Source organism: Schistocerca nitens, chromosome 7 (assembly GCF_023898315.1).
Source record: "Schistocerca nitens isolate TAMUIC-IGC-003100 chromosome 7, iqSchNite1.1, whole genome shotgun sequence".
Lineage (NCBI taxonomy): Eukaryota > Metazoa > Arthropoda > Insecta > Orthoptera > Acrididae > Schistocerca > Schistocerca nitens.
In genome coordinates this window covers 290,000,346-290,007,139 of record NC_064620.1, presented here as the reverse complement: position 1 = coordinate 290,007,139, position 6,794 = coordinate 290,000,346, and the positions used below count along the sequence as shown (strand labels likewise).

The following is a 6,794-nucleotide window of genomic DNA, read 5'->3' as shown; positions in this document are numbered from 1 at the left end:
AAACAAGTGTTATGAAATGGGTCGATGACGTAATATGTATATTCAGAAGACGAGTGGAAGACTTAGAGTTCTTGGGAGGTTTCTGGGAAAGTGGACTACATCTGTGAAGGAATTCGCCTTCAGTGAGGCTAAGACTCTCGTTAGCCCGAATACTACTGTGAACTCCACACTGCCTTTGCCAACTGTCGACCGCTGAAATGACTTACCCTGGCAGTTGCAATGGGGCAGACAGTTTTGCATGAGCTCTGGACCATGTTGCAAGGTAGTGTTTTTCACATACACAACGATACAAAAAGGTGAAGCACCCAGAAGATCAGGTCGGATGTCAGTATAACTTCGTACAGGTACACACTATGGACGTGCATGCAAATGATAGAGTCTCAATTCTCCGTGACAGATAAAATGGCCACCAGAGCTCATTAATGTTGTTTGTGTTCAGTGTTGTTAACAGGCTTGCTGGGGTATATAAGGAGGCATGAACAGCGTCAGTTGGCAAATGATAACTGTGAGGACACAGAGATGCCACTCCCTCATGTGAGACAGCGTAATCAGTACCTTGCTCCGTCTTCAGGCCACGAGTGGCCTACCGGGACCATCCGACCGCCGTGTCATCCTCAGTGGAGAATGCGGATAGGAGGGGCGTGGGGTGAGCACACCGCTCTCCCGGTCGTTATGATGGTATTCCTGACCGAAGCCGCTACTATTCGGTCGAGTAGCTCCTCAATTGGCATCACGAGTCTGAGTGCACCCCGAAAAATGGCAACAGCGCATGGTGGCCTGGATGGTCATCCATCCAAGTGCCGACCACGCCCGACAGTGCTTAACTTCGGTGATCTCACAGGAACCGGTGTAGCCACTGCGGCAAGGCCATTGCCCAAGCAGTACCTTACAGAGTTTGGAAAGTGCCTGATTGCGGGTCTCTTATTTGGTCGGCTGGTCGAATTGTGCAATATCCAGATTTATGGGATATTCTGATGTGACACGAGCTCAATTTTGGGCTGCAAGGGAACATGAGGGCAGGCATATTCGTCGTCGAGGTTCCGGTCGGCCACGTGTGGCCACCACAATGTAAGATCGCCGTATTGTTCACCAAGCACATCGTAACCTCGTCACATCTGCAGTCCATAAACAACTAATGGACTCGCTGCAACAGTCTCTGTCAACCTGCACCATTGGTCGGAGACTAGCAGCAGACTGACTAGGGAATTACCGCTCATGCATAGGCTGCTGTTAAAATCGAAACAAAATGGCTGCATTTGAAGTAGCACCATGATGGGGAATCATGGAATGCTGATGACTGGCGTCGAATTGTTTTCAGCCATAAATTGCAGTTCTGTATTACCTGTATGACCATCGTTGGAGAATATGGCGGCAACCTGGTAAGACTTCTAGTCTTATTGTGTAGGAGAGGCTCGGCAGTGTTGGTAGTGGCGTAATGGTGTAAGATGGTTCAAATGGCTCTGAGCACTATGCGACTTAACTTCTGAGGCCATCAGTCGCCTTGAACTTAGAACTACTTAAACGTAACTAACCTAAGGACATCACACACATCCATGCCCGATGCAGGATTCGAACCTGCGACCGTAGCGGTCGCTCGGTTCCATACTGTAGCGCCTAGAACAGTACGGCCACTGCGGCAGGCTATGGTGTAAGAGCCATCGTTTATGGCTTCAAGGTCACGGCTGGTAGTGATTGAAGGAGCTCTCGTGGCACAAAAGTATGTCACGGATATACTTCGTCCCCATGTGTCATCTTTCATGTGACAGCATCGTGGTGCCTTTTTACATGAGGGCAATGTTCGTTCACACGTGGTACTTATCTCTATGAAATGCCTGCGTGACCAGAAAGGCCCCAGATCTGTACCTGATAGAGCATGTGCAGATCCAGCTCCGACACCTCCATCCCAGCGACATGAGGCAGGATATCAAAGACTATTTACGACAGTTGAGGGGTAGCTTGTGTCAGGAGAGGATTACAGCGGATTCATGACACTCTTCCCAACCGAATCAGCGCATGCGTGAAGGCCAGACGCGGTGGCCAGATGTGATGATGATGATTGTTTGGTTTATGAGGCGCTCACCTGGGCGGTCATCAGTGCCCGTACAAAGCCCCAGTTTTTACGCAGTCCAATTTTTTTCACACTCCAATCTAGCTAGTGTCACGAATGATGAAGCCGGCGGAAGTGGCCGTGCGGTTAAAGGCGCTGCAGTCTGGAACCGCAAGACCGCTACGGTCGCAGGTTCGAATCCTGCCTCGGGCATGGATGTTTGTGATGTCCTTAGGTTAGTTAGGTTTAACTAGTTCTAAGTTCTAGGGGACTAATGACCTCAGCAGTTGAGTCCCATAGTGCTCAGAGCCATTTGAACCATTTTTGAACGAATGATGATGATGATGAAATTGAAACTTATTTATTTCAATGAGTGTGTCTGCACTTAAATTGCAGAGTGATTGAGAAGATGAAACTTCTACATTATTTGATTCTGAAACAGCTGAGTAAAACTGAAGGTACTGAGCCTACTTTCTCTTTACTTATTCTTATCATGTCAACACTGACACACAGTATTCAAGGGCAACGCAATCTGACTGCTCAAAAAAAGATAACCTGACTTCAAACAATTAATTCAAAAGCAAGACCCTTACTAAAAAGAAATCTTAACAATAACCTATACTTTTCATTAAGCACTTACTTCACAAAAATCTTCATTATGCGAACTACTGCAATACAGCGAGCATCAATACTGCCACCTAAATAAAAGATTCTAGCTACTAAAGCCACTAACTACTTATAGGCATGTGGTTAGCAAAGGAAAGACTTTGTTGCAAACCAAATAGTGTATTTTTTATCTTAATAATGTGACATCCAATTCAAACACGAATATAAATCGTTATTGACATCTAGTAAAAAGGTATATAATCATGAATAATATTCAGTCTACAAGTCGAACATGTACAGATCGTTAGCCTACGCTAACACTTCAGACCTCTACCCTCCATCACATCTAACATCCATCACTGCTGGCTGTTCACCTCCAACTGCCCAACAGTACTTCCATCATTGCTGGCAGCTAACTTCAAACTGCCCAAAACTGCTGGCGATTAACTTCCAACAACGAGCCCGACCAGCCACAGAGTCTGTTACTAAGAAAGCGCACTCGGAGATCCAATGCAAAGCGCTACACAGCGCTGCCAACACAGAAGCAGCCCACTTAGATAGCCCCCCTGCTTCCCACAAAAAGTTTTACTAATTATTTTGGGCAGTGGCTGGGATCAATATGTTAAAATTTTTTATATTAACAACATCAAATAGATCAAATCACACAATTATTAATGCACTGTTGGTCAAAAGCGAATATTGTCCTCACAGTCCCTAAAGACAGTCCTAATCATATACCAGAGTAATAGTCTATGACAGTTTTATGCACAAAGTCTGAGCTGTAAAACAAAATGCACACGCAAGTAGTGAGTCACCATGTAGTCTTGAAGAACTGATGTCCTCCCAACGGAAAAACAGTGCTGACTCTTGACATGAAGGTTAGTAATGGAAAACAGAGCAAACCCACAGCAGAGTCAGTCGAAATCTTGAAGAATATTGGTAGAATTAGTAGGTCACCATAGAGCAGACGTACAGTATTTCTTGTAGAGATTATATTAGTAGTGAGCCACCAAGGGTTCAGACTCACTGTAGTCTTAGTAGTGATTATGGTAGTAGAGGGCCACCAAGGGTGCAGGTCCACTGTAGTCCTTGTAGAGATTATGGTAGAAGTGGGCCACTAAGAGTGCAGACCCACTGCAGTCCTTGTAGAGATGGCCAGCAGCCATCCATTGCGGCTGTGCGGGTGCACAATCACAATTAAAGAGTCTTGCGGATAATAAAGCAAGTCCATAAACCAACACTTGTGCACTCACAAATTTTTTTGCAATGTCCTTAGAACCAGCAATGCTGTTAACCAGTCCCTTGCTGAATTATCAACACACGTCCAAACACTAACACAGTCATTTAGCCTCTGAGATTTTGCACATACAATATGACCAACAGAACTGTGTGCAGTAAAATGAATCCCTACTATTTACTTAATTTGAAGAACTGGTGTCTATTTAATTTACAATTTTACAGCATAGGAATACAATTACAAAGATACAGAAAACATCACTAAAGAACATGATAATACAGATAACATTTATAGTAATACAGGCTTTACAAAGGAATAGAAATAAGCATATACATGAGTATTCCAGGAATTGTGACATAAGTAAATAAATGAAAAATGAGAATAACCACTGAAATATTAACTTGATACATGAGCATTAAAAGGAAGTAGAACAGAATAAATAATGTCTAAATATCTTTCCAAAGCAAAGAATATATTAGATTTCAGGATAACAGTATTCCTCATAGTAAATGCAGCTTAGTACTAGAAGAGAAAAATTCAATTAATCTTATCAGGTAAATACACAGAGACAGGAAGAACACAGATACACAAGGGTACACAAAAACACATAGAGGAATAACACAAAAGGAAAGGACAGGGTTTGTTTTAGTGTAACATTTGGTACTGCAGTACTTGCGATGCTTTATTTCCAATCAAAACTTCGTTTTCCCACAGATCTTTTCTCCTTATTTCAACATTTGTTCCCACAAAGAAAAATCTTATCTAAACATGCTTTCTATATTTACTTTCACACATTTCTTACGTCATCATTTATTCTCCATTATCTTACCACATCATTTGTTTCCAAGAAAATCTTACCTAAACCTGTTGTCCCTAAACCCTACTTTTCATTTCATTTCCTCTTTCAAAATAACTATTCCTCAATATACAATACTCTTTGGCCAAACTTTTTTTTAGCTTCTCAATACATTTCTTCCCAATTCATCACAACTCATTTTCTTACATAGCCTACCCCCTCTTAAGCTAACTTAAATCTGCTGAGCTCAGATACATAAACTAGTGACGATGCAGTACAGCAGCACAAAAGAGTTAAAACAAACAGCAATGACAAAAAAAATGCAAATTGGCAAAGCAAGCAGCAGTATCTCTAAATTAGCAAAGAAAATGCAACATTGCAACTAATATAAGGCAATATGCAGTAAACAAGAGAAATAAATCAGTGGTAAAACTGGCTTATAGGAGTAGTACAAAGTAAAATTCAGTAGGACAATGCCTGGCAAATAGCTGCAGCAAATGCTATAACTTATACCTAAACACGACAAAACACAACCAGAAAAAATATTACAGTAAAAACAGCAATGCAAATAAGGGAATGTCTATTTACATCTTAATGCCTATGTCACATCTTAACACTAAAGTGATGCACCACAACAACCGATTCTACCAAAAAATTACCAAGTCCTTGAAAAGGAAATTATGCATACAGTTCCTGTTACAAATCACTTCTCCTCCTTATGCTTCTTTCGTTTCCTACTGCTCCTTTTTTTAAGGAATGTAAATCATAAAATTATTATTTAATAGATCTTAATAGTGTAACATCCGGTTCAAACACGAATATAAATCGTTATTGACTTCTAGTAAAAAGGTGTACAATCAAGAATAATATTTAATCTACAAGTCGAACATGTACAGATCGTTAGTCCACGCTAACACTTCAGACCGCTACCCTCCATCAACGCTAACTTCTCACATCTAACATCCATCACTGCTGGCTGTTCAACTGCCCACCAGTACTTCCATCACTGCCGGCGAATAACTTCCAACTTCCCAACACTACTGGCGATTAACTTCCAACAACGAGTCCAACCAGCCACAGAGTCTTTTACAAAGAAAGCGCAGTCAGAGATCCAATGCAAAGCGCTACACAGCGCTGCCAACACAGAAGCAGCCCACTTACAAAATGACGAAGGTAACACAAATACTCAGTCCCCGAGCAGAGAAAATCCCCAACCCGGTCGGGAATCGAACCCAGGACCCCGTGATCCAGAGGCAGCAACGCTACCCACTTTTTTTTTTTTTTTTTTTTTTTTTTTTTGTTCGTTGGTGATCGTTGTGTAGACCATGAGCAGTGGACTGCCAGATGTAACGCAAAATCATACTGATACGATGTTCACGTAATGAAATTTTCACTCTACAGCGGAGTGTGCGCAGATATGGAACTTCCTGGCAGATTAAAATTGTATGCCGGACCGAGACTCGAACTCGGAACCTTTGCCTTCGCGGGCATTTGGTAGAGCACTTGCCTGCGAAAGGCAAAGGTCCCGAGTTTGCGTCTCGGTCCGGCACACAGTTTTAATCTGCCAGGAAGTTAAATGAAAAATTCTTTGTAAATCTGACTGAACTTCATAATCACTGAAATGGGATGACATACCATTTCGACCTGTAAAGTTTCATTTCGTTTTCTTCTTCCCTTCCGAGTGCTACATATTTTTATCGGGCAGTACGAAAAAATAAGTATTAGTGGTAACAGTAGCGATAAATGCCAAAAAACCTTGTGAATGACTCAGCCCTGAGCCCTCGATCGGTAGAGTCGTAGCCTGACACTCAATTAGCTAGTGTCGCACATAATTTTTTTGTGCTCACATGCCGACACATGAACACAAAAGTTACTTACACTGATATGAATGAGACAAGGACCATTATTATAGGACGATTACAACTGTTTCTATGAGTGTACTGCCACGAAATTCCAGACGAAGAAGAGATGCAGACAGGTGGAGATGAAGGTGTAGGATAATGGCACTAGGCATGATTTGCATAGTTACATAACCCAGCCGGCTAACCTCAAATCAAAAACAGCTTTCTTGTAGAAGTCGGAACCTATTCCATCCTCCTACAGGTCCA

At 42.2% G+C, this 6,794-nt stretch overlaps 1 pseudogene; it reads right to left on the bottom strand.

Moving 5' to 3' along the window:
* Positions 1-757: 757 nt before the first annotated feature.
* On the bottom strand, positions 758-875 carry LOC126197381 (5S ribosomal RNA; annotated as a pseudogene).
* Between the last annotated feature and the right edge of the window lie 5,919 nt (positions 876-6,794).